The sequence below is a fragment of the Parambassis ranga genome, chromosome 4, assembly GCF_900634625.1.
Source record: "Parambassis ranga chromosome 4, fParRan2.1, whole genome shotgun sequence".
Classification (NCBI taxonomy): domain Eukaryota; kingdom Metazoa; phylum Chordata; class Actinopteri; family Ambassidae; genus Parambassis; species Parambassis ranga.
Window position 1 is genome coordinate 5,167,929 of NC_041025.1, and position 22,345 is coordinate 5,190,273.

Genomic DNA, 22,345 nt, shown 5'->3' on the forward strand with positions numbered 1-22,345 from the left:
ATGGACAATACACAGGGGAGTCACATCATGTTGTGCTCTCACAGCACATCTAAGATGATGTTTAAGGGTTAGTCGAGCCTGCTCTAACCAAACCTGTGACTATAGGCCCTCTCACACTATGGCTCAGACTATGTGTAGGCTTTATCAAACAGGTTTTCTTAAAGGTTGACAAGGTGACTGCCTCCTGAACCCAAACTGGGAGCTGCCAGTTCTCAGAGTGGGCCATTCTGTTAGGGTTAGGGTTAGGTATATGTAATGTGTGCTAACATCAGGTCTGGTATGTATGATGGAGCTTGTCCTCTGAGGGCCTTGTATGTAAAGAGAAGAATTGTAACATTTATTCTGTATTTTAGAGCGAGCCAGTGAAGAGAAGCTGTGTCCTTCTGTGACGAGGCTTCGAAGTGCGTGTGGAGGAATCAAGGAAGATATTTAAGCCCATATCGTGACTTGTGTTGGTGACCTGTGGTGGTGTTGGGGAAGCTTGCCAGCTGGCCGAATGTTGTTATAGGAACAACACTTTATTTAAAAATAATTCTACAGTGCTGGGCCGTAGGCGTTGCATTTCACTACCTGTAGTCAAACCCAGGCCACATCACATCACAACCTCTTTCCAGTTTGCTTGCACTTTCCCTTTTGATACCATTGTATCATAAAGACACCATATTAATAAGTTCATAATTCATGTATTGGCATCACAAAAACTCAATAATTCACTTATTCATTTTAAAGCTTCCCACACCACATCCATGGCACAGTAGAACAAATGGAGCATGTGCAGCTTCGAACCAAGTTTCCTCTCACCATCACAACACACTGCAGCATTCTGGATCAGACATCCTGATAATACCAGTGCGAGTGCGGCGGGAAATCCATGTCTCTGCACCTGCACCACCTCCTGGCCACCACTGCGCAAACTCTGGATCCAAATTTTAAAAATGGCGGCGCCCGTACGTGACAGGTTTTGGCGGAGTGACGGCAAGAACCGACAACACTGGCTGAGCTAGCACGTTGGCTCTGTACAACAGGTGACTGCTTATACACGAACAATGAAACGTGGACACAGATGCAGGCGTGTGGTTGTGTTGTCTGCTAAGCCAAGGCTTCATAACTTTCCCCTTTCAGAAATAAGTTAGCTCAGCTAGCTGACATAGCTTACTCTTACCTAGCCTGCTCCTACGGAAAGTTGACAAAGACTTTGGAAAACTTTGGTGTGAGGTTTGATAACATTCAACTCTTCTTTGCAGAGCGACAAAACGTCTTTTAAAGCCAGGAGAGGAGGAGGAGGAGGAGGAGGAGGAAGAGGAGGACCGAGATAAAGGGAGAAAGGTAAACATAAAAGTATTTTCACTGAAACTGGATTACATCAAAAAGCAACAGCAGCATTAAAACATTATAGCCTAGATATAATGCCTATAGATATTTTATTGATATGCCCAGTGCTGAACTGGAATTGTTCTGTTGATATTTATTTTAGGCTTTTGGACCCTCGATATATTCAAGGGTCATTACTTGTGTATCTAAACTTTTTCTTTTTTTTAACTTTTATAATAATGATATATCAATAAATGTTAACAAAACACGTGAACATTTGTTCTACATAACCATGCAGAAGAGGAGCATGTCAGTCAGTGTTGAGTGTACATCTCAGAAAGGTTTCAGACAGTTGCTTTAAGCAGCCACTTGAGGGAGACAGAGTACATCAGTCTGAGGAAAAATCTTAATCCTTATAAAATGTATGCAATGTTTTTTCCCCATTTTACAGCAGTGATCCAAACAATAGAGCAGAACAGTACAAAAACAACTAATTCCAGTGTTGTGATGTAAATGCTCTCAGCAGAATGGAAATATAAAAACATCCAGCACGGGCTGAGTAACAGAAAAAACAAACAAACAAAAAAACCAAGAAATATACTGTGCGTGAAGTTTAAAGAGATTCAAAGGAGACTTCTGTAATGTCCCGTTATAAATGTATCCTTGCTAATTGGAGCCATGCGTCTGTGCACATGCAGACTCCAACAATACAATACTATGGTGCATCATAGTAGAAAGGGCCTCACTAAAGCAATACATTTTGATTAATCAAATATTGCTCATCTGTGGTTATAATGTTTGTTTGACCCTACATTACAAAAGATTGATTTAAAAAAGGGGAAGCTTTTTCCACATTAAGCATTAAAAAATTGGAAGCTACTAATAAATAGTGGGACAAGTTGTCATGTTGCTCAAGATGTAAACATTAGGTGTTTGTTTATGACCGTTGTGATGGTATATTTGGACAAATGATGGCATTACATGCCTGTAGCTTGTCTCTGCACTCTGCAAATTTTGCTACAATAAATACCCAACTTGGAGCTATTTCTAGCTGTCATAGTCAACAGTGGTTTGCCTGCACTTAATCTGGTGGAGGAAGCATTATCTGATGAAATGCTTTTAATTGTAGCCTCGGAGTTAATGGTTAACGCTTCAAGCTACTTGGCATGAAATTGTGCTGTTGGTATGGATGAAGGTGTGCTGTTTTGCCAGACAAATGATCCCTAGATTAACATCAACACAACACCACTGTATGAACCTTTCAATGTATGCATACTGATGATGTCATGGAAACCCGAAGATGGGTATATACATAACCACACAGAGAAACTACACCTGCTTCTTGGACAATAGATCTATTTCTGTTGAATACGAATTTCTGCAACAGAGTTCTTATCTGTATGTATGCTGGTTATAGAATGTCAACAGCTAGCTTGTCGTGTAATGTGATCTTTTGGTCTGGTCTCTAGAAATCATGTCTCTGTTGACCTCCTGCAGCGGCTTACTGTGACAAGACTATAGTGAATAAAAACATTAACTCTTATTTATCTGTACCACTTATTTTTAGTTGTTTTTTTCCCCATTTACTTCCCTTTAACCAGTGTTTGTTTTCCATAACTCAACCACCATGTGCATAGGATAAAGCCCATCAGCATAAATGTAGTATAATGCAGTGTGAGAACTGTTGCTGGGAACACAACAACTGCTAGATTAAAATGCAGTCTGCTGTTATCAGACATATTTAATGTGCAGTTAGCAGATCCCTGTGGATTAGATGTCTGTCTGCATAATACCATCATAATTTATGTTAATTATGATTATTGTGCCAATAATCTAATGTCACGATCCTGTTATGAAGGAGGATTTAGGTTACTGTTCCCTTAAAATGACACCAGATGTTGTGTGTTATTTTATGCCACCTCTAGGTGGCCATGTTGGTCATATTCTGTGGTTGATGAGACCTGACTGAGGAATCCGATGCAGCCAGTTCAAAAGATGGTCTTGACATTGTTACATCACCTTCAGTAAAGACTCGCTTTGCACCTCTTATTGCTATTTAACAAATGTACTGATTCTCAATGTTTAGCTCTGTGCTGTGATTTTGATTCTAATAACACAGATTCACTTGAATTGGAACAACAGGTCAGCTATACTGAATTGCAGTCTTTAGGATTATTGCCCTCTAGTCCAGTGTGTGAGGCAGGGAGCTCTGTGTTACAGTTGAAAAGTCACAGACACAAGTGAAAATAACTATTGTGTCATCATAACACAAAGGGGGTGGATTTTTTTTTGGAGTGTCCCTTTAATAATTCATGCTACAAGCAGTCTGCAAAGTCCAGGAAAGGAAAACTTTTGTGTTTAGACAAACAATTCACTGCTGCTTAAAGCCATGCTACATTAGAATTTAATTAACACAAATGGCAGAAAGGATTACAGATGGATCAAAAAATAGTACTAATCATCCAAACGGCAATGATCAAAATATTTAAATTAGACCAATTCTGCCACATTTCCCAGCATATGCTGTATATCCATTGTGGCCGAGACATAAATATCTGTGAGAATGTAAGGGGGTGTACCAGCGCACCCCCTCAAATGATGTCCGCTCTCACACCGGCCATATGGCAGTGTGTGCCCAGCTCTTTATTGCCAGCCCCTGCTCTCTGCACACAGGCTAACAGCTTGGTGGACACATAATTAATTTGCTTAGGCGTCTGCCATTTATTTTTCCAACCTACATTTTGTTAATTGGACAGAGGAGGTTAAAATCAAATGAATGTTTTCTGGGTTTATAAAGGCTGCTAATTGCATGGACTTTACAAGATAGTGGCTGCTTGTGGGAATACAGAGTCAGGGGTGATAATGGGGAGGAGGAATGCATGGAAAACAACGCATTCTTACTATGTGCTCAGTTTGGGCTAAAGTCTGTAGAGATGCTAATTATCATGTGAACAAACTGATGAAAGAAATGCAGGAGGAAATCTTCTTTACTTCACGCGCAGTTTATATTGTTGCAATTTGTAATCTGAGTCCGGTTAATAGAACCGTATGTATCTCCCTCCCTTTGTTTGTTTGTTGCATCATTTGTCTGTGCTGAGTTTTTTTTTATTCAGTAAGCAATAACTGTCTGTGCAAGCGAAGTAAAATCAGACTTGGAATATGAATTTAATCAAGTTAATTGACTAGTAAATGCAAATGTTATTAGCAGGCGAATATGCGGCATAAATCTCCACGATGCCTGCTTTTTGTATTTTGTAAACATCAAAAGATGGTGATGAAAGTTGTTATCTAAGTGATCAGAGAGATAGAAATTGTGTATAAAGAGAAACTGTTAATTAGAAATCCTGAATACGAAATAGGTCTCATTGTATTATGTTTTCATTTAATACAGTTCCTCCATGCTGAATAATTAAAAATGGCAGATAGCAAATAATTAGCCTGAGAAAGATTAGACGCATTTAGGAATGTCACATGAAGTGATATCATGCTCAATATATCAGCTGCTTGGAACTTTTAAAAGTCAACATATCTTCTCCGAGACTTTCTGGGTGTGGCGGGGAGGGGAGGGGAAGGGGGCGATAAATGATGGGTTTTTAAGTGCTGAGGCATGGAGACAGTGTAGTAAGGGTTAATGACATTAACAAGTGATTGCACTCATTCAGACTTTGGGGGGATGATCCAGCTAGCCAGTGCCTGCAGCAGCTGTGCAGAAGGGGTGTTTGTGTGGTGCCCCTCGAGCTGAGCAAAACGGGGCACGTCGTCCACGGCGGCAATCCCTGCTGCTGTTAATCACCTGCCTCCCCTCCCAATCTCGCCACCCCCCCTCCCTCCCTGCTTCCCTCCCTCCCTCCCACCCTTTCTCCAGTTCTTTCTCTCACTCTCTCTTTTGCCTGCACTGATTTGCAAGTGCAGATTAATCAGAGCATGGGGGCCTTGATGAAATTTTGCTGTTATTGTTCCCAATTTTAGCAACATCTTTTATTGTCTTCATCATTCATTTACAGGAGGGAGGAGAGGGGGGGAGGGGGGGACTGTGTCAATTATGCAAATGGTGTTGCACACTTTTGCAGATTACTTCATTCGGTTGCCATTGTTTGTGAGAATTTAATTATTAAATATTATTATGCTCATGTTTCCTTCAATTTTCTAAAGCTTTGTTTCAATTGGATCTCTCCTCCAGCTGCTCATCCCTTCTCCTCTGAGCCAGAATCAAAGCAGTCTGGCATGCCAAAGCCAAACAAAGTCCCCCTCCATTTAATGATTTTCAAGTTAGTACCTTGCTCTCATCTGTGGACTCAAAAGTATGATTGGGGGGGGAAAAAAGGCATACCACATCTGGTTTAATGACCAGGAATTGAATTCAAGTTTATTCAAAATTGACATTCAATTATGTAGCACCTAATGATATTTTAATCTCTTTCCTTTAATTCTCAGGAATTGGCTTTTCAAAGGCTTTGTCTGACAGCAACACGGACGGCCTGAATAAAGAATACAGATTGGTATTAGATCCCGGTGATGATAGGAAAATTAAAGCGTTTATACTTCACACACTCAGAGGAAAGGCAGAGTTCCCTTGTTAGACATTTCAACCACTGTTTCTTGAAGCCATCACTGCCATCTTTCCTATGACACGATAAGCTAGACATTAAAATATTGGAATGAATTTTAGAATGCATTGATCAATTTCTACCAACTCGTATTTGATAGTGCTTGATTATTTTAGATTGAATGATAAATTTATCTACAGCCACGATCGTGCCGATTGATCCTTTAAGTTTTCTTTAGCTATATTAAAGCCATTTGAAAACATAGTTGGATGTGAACCACAGTATTTCTCTGGAAATAAAAATGGGATGGAATTGGAATGGAAACAGGACTGAGTGCTACAGCAGTGGCACCCAACCACTGGGCTGGACCTGTGGGTAACCTGTGAAAGTAGCAGATGAATTGACCATGAGAATCATGCAAATGATGGTGGTCTTAAAAGTAATGTTTTAACTGTGAAATATGCTGAGATTGCCACAGGCACTAAAAACTGTAGGTTTTTCATGTTGAGTGTCACTGTGTGTAGTGATCTAGCTTTATGGTGTGTAGTATTTATGTTTCTCATGCTTGCATTTAGAGATGCTGCATTAGTAGGGTACTATTCTGACATGTTATGAACACATCTGCAACTATAATGGTGCTCCGGTGCAACCCTCTTTCAGTTATGTATAGATGACAGGCTATTTGAACATAAGCGATTTATTACAAAATAAAAACTAAATCAAAGTGGCTGCTTGGTAGGATTTTCATGTTTTATTGGTACATGGTATTTTTATACATGTATAATGGGTGCCAGCGGCATTGTTGTGGACCAACCAGCAACCTCTGCGGTTGCAGTGAGTCAAACTCCAAAAGGCCTCCATGTTAATTTCATGCACAGAAGGGCATCGCTGCTTTGAGTGACAGGCCTCTTTGCCTGTATTTGGATTAACTGGGCGACTGCCCACATAGCAACAGCTGGAGCCTTCCACACCAGGTCTTCAGAAACCTTTGAGTGATGTCATGGCAGGTTCATCCTCTTTTTTTTTTCGTCAAGCCCATGACCTGAGGCAGCTTTCTGATTGGTTGCCTTAAGGACACAGCATAATTCCACATAGAATCGGGTTTTGTGCTATGTGGAGGTTCTAATAACATGTTTGAAAAGCTAGTGCTGTAGTCTGTTCTGGTTTGTGTTTGCTGTTGTTGGTGTGGTGTTAGTGTTGAGACGTTTATAAAATATAGCCATTGTATGCGTCTTCTCTTTTTTTCCATGCTACTTTGTAAAATTGCAGTTGTCGTCCCATTTTTTTTTTCTTACATCCAGTAAGCATTGTAATTTGGCCTTCATGAGTCATCTCTATCAGGCCTCCTCTCACCTCTAAAAACATTTAGTGTCAGTCACAAACATGTGAAGAACATTTTCGTAACAGTAAAGTGTAGAATACAGCGATAAGTGCATACAGTAAAAATGATGTTTTATTATTCAGCCTAGCTTTTAGTACACAGCACAACTCCCTGCTGCTTTCAAAAGGCCATTATAATGACAATATACACTTGCTACTTATTGTATCAGGGTAATAATTAAACTCGGATCTTCTGAATATGTCCAAGATTTTTGTTTGAGTTTGATAAATACAGGCCTGAATCTTCCAGTCTGTTTAATGTCTGTAAGATTCCAGCTGTTTCTTCACCACAGGTTGCTGGTGGAATTATACACCAACTGCATCTTTGACTGCTCCAATTTAAAGTGATAGGACGGGGTCATGAGACAGCCTTATGAAGGGGAGCGGCTGGTTCATGAGGGGTTTGGGGGGGGTGGGCCAAAAAAACATAACCCGAGGAATACTTTCTTGCTGATTATTCATTGACGTTTTCCTGCCTTGTGGGATCCTTCTATTTCTGACAGTTCCCGCAGAGGGTGTGTTCAGCGGCATGTCCGGCGCCACTCGTCATGTTGGCCATGGCTGTGGCTGGGAGGAACAGCTGTCTGTGTTAACGAGGCCATAGCCACGCAGACCAATGAGGCGGCAGTGCTCGAGCAGACCCGAGCACCACTCAGTCTCCGTAAGGCCCCGGGATACGTAAACAACGACTTAATGAGAATGCGTGCCATTACTGTAATTAACACAGCTCACGTCAAGCACTGTCAGCTCTCAAGAGTTTCAGGAAGGTCTTGCATTACATTGAAAAGGCTGGCATGCAATGACCAGAGGCCCTCCCTGCAACATTCACAAACGACCCAGTACAAGACATAAACACACTCAATAAAACCGTACATAAAAAAGATTATAGTCCACCGTCTGTAATTAGGACCAAACACAAATACCCAACACAACACATTTAGATTATGATTGGTGACACATTTAATTAGTTTCCAGTTTATATTTTGTAAAATTAGTTTAGTTTCCCTCCTGACAATATGCTCTGCTTTAGGAAGTGCATTCAGTTGAAGAATCTGCTGTCACTTTGATCCACAAGCAGGACACATTTCACAGGCTGCATTTGGTACACTCAACAAAAATATAAACGCAACACTTTTGTTTTTGCTCCCATGTTTCATGAGATGGACTTGAAGATCTAAACTTCATTCCAGATACACAATATTACCATTCCTCTCAAACATTGTTCACAAATCTGTCTAAATGTGTGATAGTGAGCACTTCTGCTTTGCTGAGATAATCCATCCCACCTCACAGGTGTGCCACATCAAGATGCTGATCTGACATCATGATTAGTGCACAGGTGTACCTCAAACTGCCCACAATAAAAGGCCACCCTGAAATGTGCATTTTGTTTCTGCTTTATTGGCGGTCTGGGGACTCAGAACCAGTCAGTATCTGGTGTGACCACCATTTGCCTCATGCAGTGCAACACATCTTCTTCGCATAGAGTTTATCAGATTGTCTATTGTGGCCTGTGGAATGTTGGTCCACTCCTCTTCAATGGCTGTGCGAAGTTGCTGGATATTAGTGGGAACTGGTGCACGCTGTCGTATACGCCGGTCAAGCACATCCCAAACATGTTCAATGGGTGACATGTCCGGTGAGTATGCTGGCCATGCAAGAACTGGGACATTTTCAGCTTCCAAGAATTGTGTACAGATCCTTGCAACATGGGGCCGTGCATTATCTTGCTGAAACATGAGGTGATGTTCATGGATGTATGGCACAACAATGGGCCTCAGGATCTCATCACGGTATCTCTGTGCATTCAAAATGCCATCAATAAAATGCACCTGTGTTCTTCGTCCATAACAGATGCCTGCCCATACCATGACCCCACCACCACCATGGGCCACTCGATCCACAACATTGACATCAGCAAAGCGCTCACCCACACGACGCCACACACGCTGTCTGCCATCTGCCCTGAACAATGTAAACCGAGATTCATCCGTGAAGAGAACACCTCTCCAACGTGCTAGACGCCATCGAATGTGAGCATTTGCCCACTCAAGTCTGTTACGGCGACGATCTGGAGTCAGGTTAAGACCCCGATGAGGACGACAAGCATGCAGTTGAGCTTCCCTGAGACGGTTTCTGACAGTTTGTGCAGAAATTGTTTGGTTATGCAAACCAATTGTTTCAGCAGCTGTCTGATTGGCTGGTCTCAGACGATCTCGGAGGTGAACCTGCTGGATGTGGAGGTCCTGGGCTGGTGTGGTTACTCGTGGTCTGCGGTTGTGAGGCCGGTTGGATGTACTGCCATATTCTCTGAAACGCCTTTGGAGACGGCTTATGGTGGAGAAATGAACATTCAATGCACGAGCAACAGATCTGGTTGACATTCCTGCTGTCAGCGTGCCAATTGCACGCTCCCTCAATGCTTGTGGCATCTGTGGCATTTTGCTGTGAGACAAAACTGCACATTTCAGGGTGGCCTTTTATTGTGGGCAGTTTGAGGTACACCTGTGCACTAATCATGATGTCAGATCAGCATCTTGATGTGGCACACCTGTGAGGTGGGATGGATTATCTCAGCAAAGCAGAAGTGCTCACTATCACACATTTAGACAGATTTGTGAACAATGTTTGAGAGGAATGGTAATATTGTGTATCTGGAATGAAGTTTAGATCTTCAAGTCCATCTCATGAAACATGGGAGCAAAAACAAAAGTGTTGCGTTTATATTTTTGTTGAGTGTAGTTATACTCATGGTATTTGAACTTTGCACGTTCAAATAGAATTTCAGGGGACCATTTAGCCAAAGACATCTGTTTTATGTTGAGTAAGTTTTGTCCCATGTACTCCAGTGGGAAGTTTAGGACAGTTAGGTGACGGTATGACCGGCTACTGTGATTGGCTTAGTCCTTTTCCAGCTGATAGATCTCTATTACTAGATGTGTTTTTTTCTCCAGGGTGGGACAGTTCACTGTTATCTGCGCTGCTTAATGATTGTAACAAAGTGATTACTATGTGTACATCAGTCATTTCTGTGCAAATGTTTATCCTATGTAATGTTTCAGTAAACATTAGATTTTCATCAGCTGTGAACATTAAATGAAAAAGTCAGCAAATTTAGTTAGCAATATCAATATTTGGTCTGCAGACACCACAAGAAAAACACCATGGGGATACAGCCTGCAGCAGGCCTAACAGGTTATGATTGTTACTGCCTGAGCACACACTGGTGCAGTACCTACACACACACCACATACACCATTAATATGTCGATGGTTGTTGGACTGACCATGACTGCTTAAAAAAATTCACATATCAATCCAGCCCTAATTTCTAACATGTTTCATTTCATTGACACAACTCCATGGTTAGAACTTTAATTTACTTTATTTTCAATATTATTACATATTATATTACAATATTTTATAATACCATTATTTAATGCAGATGTTTTATAGCCAATAGGCCTACAATATTGTTTTGTAATATTGTTATAAGCCAAGTGGTCATATTCTGTATGTTCTATGTGATCACAAAAAAGAAATCATTTACTTCTCACCAAGTCACAATAATGTGACTCTAGTTTAAAGACAAGTATCTCTTAAGTATATTATTGGGCCACAGAGACTTAAGTAAGAATGGCATCTGTTGACACCTGTTTGTTAATTAAGTTAATATATATCATTATATAACCTCTGCTTCAGTGATTTAAGTTGACGCTGTGGTTATCTGACAAATGTGGCAGTGTAAACATGTAGAAATGCATTATATGGATGTATTGTGGAACCCTCGGTGTGTGTACTTCGTGCAGTTATTTGGCCCTGGCTCTGGATGCAGCACAGAAAGAATTTTTGCAGGGAGGCAACATTATTAACAGTTAATCACAGAGTGAAGTTGTCAGCGGGGGTGGCTGCAGTTTTCATAATGACCTAATTTCTAGCAATCGCAGACTAATTATCTGCATTTGCAATTGTTTTGATTTCTCTTTGTGACTATGCGGCAACTTTTAATATAGACTTTATAGTCTGGGGATGAGTTGTTGGGTAATGTCTTTGGAAAAACACCATTGGGCATAACAGCCTCATAAAGTGTGACATAACTGCAGTATAATTAAGAAGGTAAATCTTTAATGGAAGCCTGTTTCATAACATGTAAATTTTTTTAACCATTGTGAGAATATGAAACAGGATTTAATAAAATGTTTTGTACTGTGCAAAAATAAAAAAACATTAAAATGTACTTTAATGCATGCACTAATGGGAACACATTACTGCATTACTAAAACGACAACCTTGTCGCCTAGTAAATCTGTTCTACTAAACTTCTTGTCAGAATTATTATACATTCAATGTATGTTAATCTTTTTGATTAATATAGATTAGAGCTTAAAGGTAGGGTAGGAGAGTTCATTCTGATGCACTTTTTGTTAAATTAGTGTAACTTCTCTTTACAATCCGATAGCAACCGATTAGTTCGGCAGTTTCGCTTTAAAACGAAGAATATTAATCATCTGTGGAAGCTATAAAACGCTAAAAACATCAGCCAATTCTACGAGGCGCCCCTGCGCATAGAGTTGGCCGGTTGGCTGCTCTCTTCCTGCTCTGCGCACATCAGAGAGGTACGTGCATGATGGCCGAAGTCACAGACTGGTTAGGAGGCGTGGCTTCGGGGTGAGCTCCGAGAGAAAGGGGCATGTGGCTGACTCTCACTGAGTTTTCAAAATCGCCTACCCTACCTTTAACCAATTACCGGCCAGGCTGATTTTATCAGCCGATATGAGATATTTGCCGATCTTTCGGTATCGGCCGTATGTCAAGTGAAAAATGTAAAGTTTTTTTAAAAAAAGCAAATTAATGGTGAAAAACATCACTTAACCATGCTGTGGGTGTTAAAGTTGCATATTTTGTCCACCAGAGGGACAACTACACTCAACAAAAATATAAACGCAACACTTTTGTTTTTGCTCCCATGTTTCATGAGATGGACTTGAAGATCTAAACTTCATTCCAGATACACAATATTACCATTCCTCTCAAACATTGTTCACAAATCTGTCTAAATGTGTGATAGTGAGCACTTCTGCTTTGCTGAGATAATCCATCTCACCTCACAGGTGTGCCACATCAAGATGCTGATCTGACATCATGATTAGTGCACAGGTGTACCTCAAACTGCCCACAATAAAAGGCCACCCTGAAATGTGCAGTTTTGTCTCACAGCAAAATGCCACAGATGCCACAAGCATTGAGGGAGCGTGCAATTGGCATGCTGACAGCAGGAATGTCAACCAGATCTGTTGCTCGTGCATTGAATGTTCATTTCTCCACCATAAGCCGTCTCCAAAGGCGTTTCAGAGAATATGGCAGTACATCCAACCGGCCTCACAACCGCAGACCACGAGTAACCACACCAGCCCAGGACCTCCACATCCAGCAGGTTCACCTCCGAGATCGTCTGAGACCAGCCACTCAGACAGCTGCTGAAACAATTGGTTTGCATAACCAAACAATTTCTGACAAACTGTCAGAAACCGTCTCAGGGAAGCTCAACTGCATGCTCGTCGTCCTCATCAGGGTCTTAACCTGACTCCAGATCGTCGCCGTAACAGACTTGAGTGGGCAAATGCTCACATTCGATGGCGTCTAGCACATTGGAGAGGTGTTCTCTTCACGGATGAATCTCGGTTTACATTGTTCAGGGCAGATGGCAGACAGCGTGTGTGGCGTCGTGTGGGTGAGCGCTTTGCTGATGTCAATGTTGTGGATCGAGTGGCCCATGGTGGTGGTGGGGTCATGGTATGGGCAGGCATCTGTTATGGACGAAGAACACAGGTGCATTTTATTGATGGCATTTTGAATGCACAGAGATACCGTGATGAGATCCTGAGGCCCATTGTTGTGCCATACATCCATGAACATCACCTCATGTTTCAGCAAGATAATGCACGGCCCCATGTTGCAAGGATCTGTACACAATTCTTGGAAGCTGAAAATGTCCCAGTTCTTGCATGGCCAGCATACTCACCGGACATGTCACCCATTGAACATGTTTGGGATGTGCTTGACCAGCGTATACGACAGCGTGCACCAGTTCCCACTAATATCCAGCAACTTCGCACAGCCATTGAAGAGGAGTGGACCAACATTCCACAGGCCACAATAGACAATCTGATAAACTCTATGCGAAGAAGATGTGTTGCACTGCATGAGGCAAATGGTGGTCACACCAGATACTGACTGGTTCTGAGTCCCCAGACCGCCAATAACGCAGAAACAAAATGCACATTTCAGGGTGGCCTTTTATTGTGGGCAGTTTAAGGTACACCTGTGCACTAATCATGATGTCAGATCAGCATCTTGATGTGGCACACCTGTGAGGTGGGATGGATTATCTCAGCAAAGCAGAAGTGCTCACTATCACACATTTAGACAGATGTGAACAATGTGTGTGAACAATGTTTGAGAGGAATGGTAATATTGTATATCTGGAATGAAGTTTAGATCTTCAAGTCCATCTCATGAAACATGGGAGCAAAAACAAAAGTGTTGCGTTTATATTTTTGTTGAGTGTACAACTACCTCTGAGGCAAGCAACAGGTACGGAACTCCACGTGTATGACCAGCTGATCAGTCAGACCTCAGACTGACACTGCACTCTCAGTTCTGGCTGTGGGAAGTTTGCCTTTGTCATGTGAATAACATCGCTTTAATAAAAGTAAGAACAACCATTCACCACTAATTCTCTTCTGAACCCAAATATCCATTAAAAAAAGATTTTACATTTTACAATGTTGCAGTGTTCTGCTCTTCAGCCGCTCGCCTACGGTTAGCACAAGCTATCCGAAGGCGAGTTGCATGAGAGCAAAACACACATGAAGTACAAATGCAGCCTATCCCAAAGCTAGCAGACACTAACTGGATGTGAGCGGCTTCCTGATGACGATTGTGTTCTGCTCTTTAGTTCGCCAGTATTTAGTCTCTGATAGGTTCCAATGGTACACTATCCAGCCCCTTGCCTTCGAATTTGCCTAACTAAGCTATATATATAGTTATTTACGTTGAGTTGTTCTCACTCTCACTACTTGCATACAAATACATACAAAATGATGTCTCTCCAAAAACATCCGAATTGTCTCAGGTTGCTGGCTGCAGTATAGGTCATTTTTCCAGAGTGGTCTGCAGCTAATGGGCCAAGCTATGCAAAAAGAAAAAAAAGTTGAGCAAAGGCAAGATATTTTGTTCAATGAGTGAGGTAGTGCCACGCTGGTCATCTACAGATGATTGTCTTGCTAGTTGCTAGTTGAATTCATGCTAATGTTTCTCGAGGGTCTAGTGGTGTCGGCTACAGAATGCAGGGGACATAAGTTCTAAATATTTAAGGGTAAGTAGGCATTTGTCCACTTTTCTCTTTATTTTGAACTCTTCAGCGTGTTTTGACATGCATTAAAAGAATCTACTAGGACAGAGTCAACACCCTGTTCCACTATCCTGTCCAACCTGCAGAATAATCAGTGTTTTCATCACTCATTGTGTTCCTAACATAGACCTGAATTGGTGAAAGGGGGTGTAGATTGTATTTTGTATGACAAGGCTACAGCGGATCGGCCTGTGCTGTTCACAGCACCTTTTCTTTTTGCTCCATCTCTCATTTGCGTTATCTCCGCCTCTCTCTCCCTTTCTCCCCCTCACGTTCTTTGCTTCAGAGAAAAGAAGGCTATGCATTAATGAGTCAATGCGGAGCTGTATTATGTTTAATTAGGTAGTTTATATAATGAGGTGTTCATTTCTAATGGAGGGACATGCTGTGAGCAGCACATCTGCAAGAATAACTCAGGCAATCAGCGGCATGAGGACCCATGGAACTGCAAATGAGACTTACTTACTCAGAAATGAATTATGTCTCAGTGCCTTTCCCAAAGCCCATTAATTAAATCCACTGGCATCAAGGTCTTTTTCTTAATTTCATGTACCATTAGCATAATAAACACAATTTGAGTTAGCACAATGTGATCAGTTTAATGGATGCTATTTATTTTGCTTTATTATTTAAAGCTCTGGTAATGGGGGGAGAAACATAAATATATCTCTATGGCTCCCTCTATGAAAAATTCCCATCAGGGCCTGACGTCGGCACAGATGCTCCATACATTCGGAGGGCTGCTGCTGCCCTTCTTAGTGTGCAGAGTGGAAAGGTGGTGAATGGCTATAATTTTAAGGCACTAGACTGCAGTTCAGTTTCACATTTATTAAAAACGGGCCTCTGGTCTTACATGCCACAATCTCCTTTTTTCATAATGTTTAGAACTGTTCCAGAATTCCAGTGCGTTTTTTTCAGTTAAGCGTGAAGAGAATTAGGATTTGGAGGCATTTATACACACGGGACATTTGAGGTGCAAGTGCAATCTGTAGCGGCAGGATTCCATGCACCTTCATTAAAACAATACAAGGACTTAATGTATGGTAGCGAATTTGTTCTGACCTTAAAGCCAAACCCTAGAGGTGAGATATGATTAGCGTTATTGTTGAGGACAGGTACATCATTATCTCAATGTACCTCGACCATTGCCAAGTTCCACAGCCATGCTCCATCCTCTGACTCGGGCACTGGCACAAGACATAATCTCTCCTCAGGAGCAGAAATGCACTTAATCATCTACTCAAGTTTCAGGGACTGCCCCCGAGTGCTCTCTGTCTAGTAGACCTACGACGACTCCTCGGCAGAAATCTGCAGCAGTGTTTTAAGTTCCCAAATTAATTGCCTAATGGATTAGGAGGTATGGAGTGTCCTACTTTACCAGGATGGAGCAATAATTTAAATTGTGCCAGGTGAGGACAAGGAGAAGTTGTATTTCAGGAGAATTTTTTTCCCCCTCCTTTGGATAGAATACATCTTTTATTGCCCCAAATACGGTGAAGCCTCCTCCCCCACCCTCATTGGCATTCAGGGGTTCATTAGACAGTCTAGTGCCTTGAAAAGAGAATTACAACCAATAGCTTCTTGTTACTTACATGCGTGCTGGCACAAAGGCAGGCAGACTACAGACTGTACACTACAGAATAGTGTCACATACACATCAGATGCAGTGACTTACCAAGGCAACTTAGCACAGTAACATGCAAAGAAAGGCTTTTTAAGGAGGGAAGACTTTAAAATAGACTCTCATTTTGGACAATCTAAGTGACCAAAAGTCAGCCTGTTACTTTGGCATACCTCATCGTAATGGACATTAAAGTGGAGTGATTGAAGGAGAATGGCTCCATGTGTCAAGTGTTGAGTGAAAAACATGACACCAGAACCCATTAGTGTCCTCCAGAGAGACAATGCCCAGAACTCTCCCTCCTCCCCCTCCTCACTCCATACTCAGGGTGCTGTTTCTGACAAAAGACACTCTTTCTGCTGCAGATAAAAGGCCCCACGATTAGCCCAGGGGTTGAACTGTGCTCCATTCTAGTTTCACTTTTTCCTTTTTTTTGGAAAACTGAGAACTTGAAATGATGTCAAAGTCTAGTGTAATGAAAGCGAGTGTTTTTCTATAATAGATCTCAGGAAATCATCCAATTATCTTTTTGCTAAAAGAAAAATGTATTGGAAATGCTGATGCTCAGAAATGTTTATTGCATGAATTTAGATTGGCAGGTCTTTGAACACTAAATTCCACTTTCCACACAGTATTATATTGCTTCTAATATTCAGTTGTCTGTGAGTGGTATTGTTAATTGTTTCTGTGGAAACTAATGTGAAACCTAGATAAATCTTTTGGTTAAAATAAAAGGAAAATGGATTAATTAGTGATAGTTATGCCTGCAATAAATTGTATCAATGACCATGGCATAGTGTGTGTATAATGTATAATGCTGATATGATAACATAAAAGAAATATGCTTTATAACTCCCAGGATTCATCTGGCAGCTAAACCCCTAACTTGTCATTTGCAAATTACTTTATCTGAAGTTACAAAATCGGTAATGCTATAAGGCTACTACACTGCTCAAAAAAAACTGACACTTCAGCCACATGAGGCCTAGCATTGCCATGCATCAGAAGGAACCCAGGGCCCACTGCACCAGCATATGGTCTAACAATGGGTCTGAGGATCTCATCCTGGAACCTAATGGCAGTCAGAGTACCTCTGGCTAGCACATAGAGGGCTGTGCCTCCAAAGATGTGCCTTCCCACACCATTACTGACCCACCGCCAAACCGGTCATGCTGGAGGATGTTACAGGCAGCAGAACAGACTCTGTCACGTCTGTCACATGTGCTCAGTGTGAACCTTCTCTCATCGGTGAAGAGCACAGGGCTCCAGTGGTGAATCTGCCTCTGCATCTTGGTGTTCTCTGGCAAATGCCAATAACCCGCACGGTGTTGGGCTGTAAGCACAAGCCCCACTTCGGGGGGACAACGGGCCCCTCATGGAGTCTGTTTCTGACAGTCTGAGCAGAAATCATGTCATGTTGCAGGGCTCTGGCAGTTCTCCTCCTGCTCCTCCTTGTACAAAGGAGGAGTTAGCAGACCTGCTGCTGGGTTGTTGCCCTCCTATGGCTCTCATCCATGCTCTGGACACTGTGCTGACAGACACAGCAAACCTTCTTGCCACAGCTCTCATTGATGTGCCATCCTGGATGAGCTGCACTACCTGAGCAGCTTGTGTGGGTTAAGGTACCTCAACCCACACAAGCTGGTGTCACTCCTAGAGGTACCTCATGGTACCTCTAGGAGTGAGAGCACTGACAAAATGCAAAAGTGAGCAAAACATCAGGCAGAAAGGATGAGAACAGAGAAATGGTCTGTGGTCAGCACCTGCAGAACCTCTCCTTTATGGGGCTTGTCTTGATCATTGCCTCTCATTTTGTTTGTTCCATTTGCACAACAGCAGCTGAAACTGATTCACAATCAGTGTTGATCCTAACTGGACAGGCTGCTTTCACAGAAGTGTGATAAAGACTTGTGAAGACTTGATGTTCTCTGCAATTACATAAAAAAGATATGTGCACACTTCAACGCTGCTTTCTTTTTTTAGTCACTCTCACTATGTAAGAGTCTCACATTGGGTAATCCACTCTTCCTGGTTTGGCTGTAGAGTGTTTTTGACACCCTCTGTTAAGAGTGTTTGACACAAAAAGGGACACATGAGGATCAATAGTGGGGTTACATGCTTATATTACCCCGAGATTCCTGCTGGTCATTGAGCGGCGCCATGAGCTCATAGCTAATGACTGAAGATCGATGGCCAGAAACTTGACTGTGGTTTGTTTCAGTGTTATGTTTACCATACAGTGGCTGATGGCTGCACCACTGACACACTTCACCCCAGGGAGAAAAAACAGGCTTCCTGAAATACATTTGCCAGTGGTTTTAGTTGCTTATTAGATTTTCAACTGCATGACAAATCTCTGATTGTTTTAGTAAAACAAGGCAGTGCTTCAGCTATACAAATTCCCCTACATTCACTTGGAATTATTATATTTATTATCAGACTTATCAGGCTTCAACCTCAAATAGATAAGACTTTCCTTAAAAATTCCAAATAAAAACATCAGTCATCTTTGAGATTAAAAGTGACAAAGTGCTATGACTTTAGATTTATTTTCATCAATAGACCCTAAAAAATAAGTTATTGCAATATAAAAGATACCGCGCAGTATCTTTGTCCATGCTTTCACAACTGGAACTTTTTATCGTTGTTATTTCATTATGGTTTGCAAGTCAGAAGTAAGGAAAAAAAGTACATTGAATACTTCTTGCATTGGATACAGCCCTGAAAATCTGTGTGATGGAGCTCATGCAGCATTTAAAACCAGCAACTCAGCAGACAGAAGGCAAAGAACTTCAAGACAAAAGAAGAAGAAAGGAAAAAGTGAGGAATTCTGGTAATTTTTTTCCTGCCATTTGCCATGTTTGTAATTTGTTAGGTTAAAACAAATCCACTGCAGATTATACAACCATATTCCACCTAGCACAGAGCTCCAGTGATAATATTAGTATGTTGGTGGGCCACTGCCCCAGCATGTGGTCTCACAATGGGTCTGAGGATCTCATCTTGGTACCTATACCGTCAGGGTACCTCTGGCTAACCAGATAGAGGGGCCGGGCAGCCCTCCAAAGAAGTGCCTCCCCACACCGCCAAACCAGTCATGCTGGAGGATATTGCGGACAACAGAGCAGGGTGAGAGCACTTTTGCACAAAATGCAAAAGTGATCAAACATCAGGCAGAAAGGATGAGAGCAGAGAAATGGTCTGTGGTCAGCACCTGCAGAATCTCTCCTTTATAGGGCTGTCTTGATAACTGCCTCTCATTTCCACCTGTTGTCTGTTCCATTTGCACAACAGCAGCTGAAACTGATTCACAATCAGTGTTGATCCTAACTGGGCAGGCTGATTTCACAGAAGTGTGACTGACTTGGAGTTACATTGTGTTCTTTAAGTGTTCCCTTTATTTTTTGAGCAGTGTATGACAGCATGAGCATTTTGCTGTCTTTCAAGAGGTAGTTATTACATTGCAGTCTGTTATAAGGTCAATTAATAATTTAAATTCAGGTACAGCACAGACTTCACCTATGCGCCACACAAGTAAAGAGAGTAAAACGGCTTTATACTACAATGAAAACACCTTACACCTGCTCTGACTTCCTGCAGTTGAACATTTTACGGCGCAATAGTTAATTCAACTATTGGCCCGACCCTGGGTTGGCTGCAATATTCATGTTTTTTTGAATGGGATTTCCTTGCATATGTTTTTGACCCTACCACTGAATTGTACAGTTTGTAAGAGGCTAAATGAAATAGTTTTAAAAAGCACTATAAGTGAAAATGGTAACTGCTCTCTTTACAGTCAATGATGTCTCTCTCTGAAGAGCGATTGAAAATGACTCGCTATGCCACCGTGAGGCTGCTGTGGTTTCAGGCTCAGAGCCCACATTCAGACAGGGGCTCATCCAGTCCATTTTTTCAAAGATAGACTTATTATTACCTTCCCACAATAAATTGCTCTGGAGGGCTGGGGAAATGCTGCTCTCCGTTTCTGTAACGGTGGCATCTCAGATATCATTAGGAAAGTACTATGCAGCGGGACAGCAGATCAATGGAATTTGCCACAGAAGCATTAGTACACTCTGTGTATGATCAGTTTACTGAACAACAACACCGCCTGCCTCTGCGTCTCTTACTGGAAACAATTGATGCTTTGTTGCAGCGAAATTAATCCCCTGAATTCATAACCCCAATCAGATATTCAATTGGCACTACACAAAATAATTGTGCGGATGCCTACAAATGAGCATGCAGAGGTAAGACACAAGCAGTATTGCCCATTCACTACCACATGCTGATTTGTCGTTCTGAGCATTTAAATTTAATTTGATTTCATCTGAAATTTATTTTCGTTTTATTCGTTTTGCTCCGGAAACAACCAATTTACATCTACAACTCAGTGAGGATTTTTATTAAGAGTGTACCATGTTGCTTTTAGAAAACACTCAAGTGAATGTAACAGGCTCATGACTTCTTGGAGAAATATTGAGCTCTATGCAATCCAAACATGATCGACATGTTGGTGCTCAGCCATCCACAAATGAAAATACTCTCTATTGATGTGCTGAAATTCAAGCTGAGTGTAATCCTGTGGGCACACACACACATCACAGAAATTACACACATCTATAAAGGTAACTTTGAAGTAGATGGGGGTGACTTTGGTCCAGATGCCTTTAACTAATTTGAACATAATCCAGCAGCCCCTGTATGTGAGCAGATGTTTTAGGTGATGGTAATTGGCAGATGAAGTAACATCAACAAGCAAACTGATTGGATGTTATTTGTGGATACACAAACTAAAAAAACAGGTTGGAGATTTGATGATTATGGTTATGTTTCAGAGGTCAGGGCAGGAAAACTTGTGGATTAAACAAACAAAGTGCAGTCATTGGTTGATAGATTGAGGAAGCTTTAATTATTTGTGCGTTATGAAGGCATGGCTTTGATGCCTTGTGTTTTGTGCTGTGACATTAGAGATTGATACCTGCATAATGCTGGTAATCTATTTAGTGTTCACTGTGTGAGAAAATCGACATGGAGTGTAAGAGCATGCAGAAGGTCAGTACAGCTTGGACCTCCCAGTCAGCCAGTTTACAGTCCTGAGACTACAGGTATGCTTGTAAGTTTACAATACTTAAAAAAAGAGAAGGAAAAAAGTGAAAAATAAGCATAAACATTGACTTTCAAACATACATCAGGCATGTTTAAACACTCTTAACTTGAAAAACTTATGCAAAGCTGATGTTTAAACACTATAGCAATACCCTTCAAAAATGAGCTAATGTTAAAACATAATCATTTTACAGTTCGAGTTAGATACTGTATTAACACTAACACTAACAACAAAAATGTATGAAAACAGCTTCACAGTTTATTAGGTAATGTGAGTTGTACACTAAACCAAACAAGTCAGGTGTTAGTTCTTTTGTTTTTCATGTATATTTCATTGTACATTAAGTCTACAAACTAGAAAAACAGTTGTGTTTTAAATTGGCTCACAAGTCCTGTAATATAGGACACCCAGGCAATTGTTTTTACCCACAAGCCCCACAAACTTCAAAGTCACATCTTCTGTAGTGGACTATAAATATTTCAGAGAGGTTGTATCAGTTAAGTGACATGGTCACAATGAGAGAAGCTTGCAATCTGAATTAAAGATGTACTCTGTACAAATGCTGTGGCTACATTAGATTAGCCACAACCTGTAATCTGTCACTTAGCTGCAGCATGCCTTGCTGTTTGAACTGATGTAAACTGCTGCTGTCTGGGCACAGAGCTGGGGAGTGTAATGGGGATTCATTGATCCACTGGTCTTTAGCTGATTGAGTTAGATAATTAAAAAGCCTCTTGTATCAGTTCCATTAAGGATTGTTTGTGTTGCTTTTTTCTTTGTGCTCTTGTTCCTGAACAGCAAAACTTAGAGCTCCAGAGAGCTGCTGAAAAACAAACTGTGTTTTTTGGCCCATTATGTAATGTATTATTCATCCAATTTAATTATGAGATCAGTTATGGATTGGGAGCTTACAGAAGCACAAAATTACCTGACAGATTTAACCTAAATAACATGGAAATATTT

General features: G+C 41.3%; 1 protein-coding gene across 4 annotated transcripts in view; it reads left to right on the top strand.

Moving 5' to 3' along the window:
• Positions 1 to 939: 939 nt before the first annotated feature.
• Positions 940 to 22,345, top strand: part of LOC114434639 (uncharacterized) — a 123,568-nt gene continuing 102,162 nt past the window's right edge. For all 4 annotated transcript variants that reach the window (XM_028403960.1, XM_028403963.1, XM_028403962.1 and 1 more), the window contains exons 1-2: positions 940 to 1,025; positions 1,245 to 1,326. The gene's annotated coding sequence lies outside the window, so the exon portion shown is untranslated. The remainder of the gene's footprint in view (positions 1,026 to 1,244; positions 1,327 to 22,345) is intronic.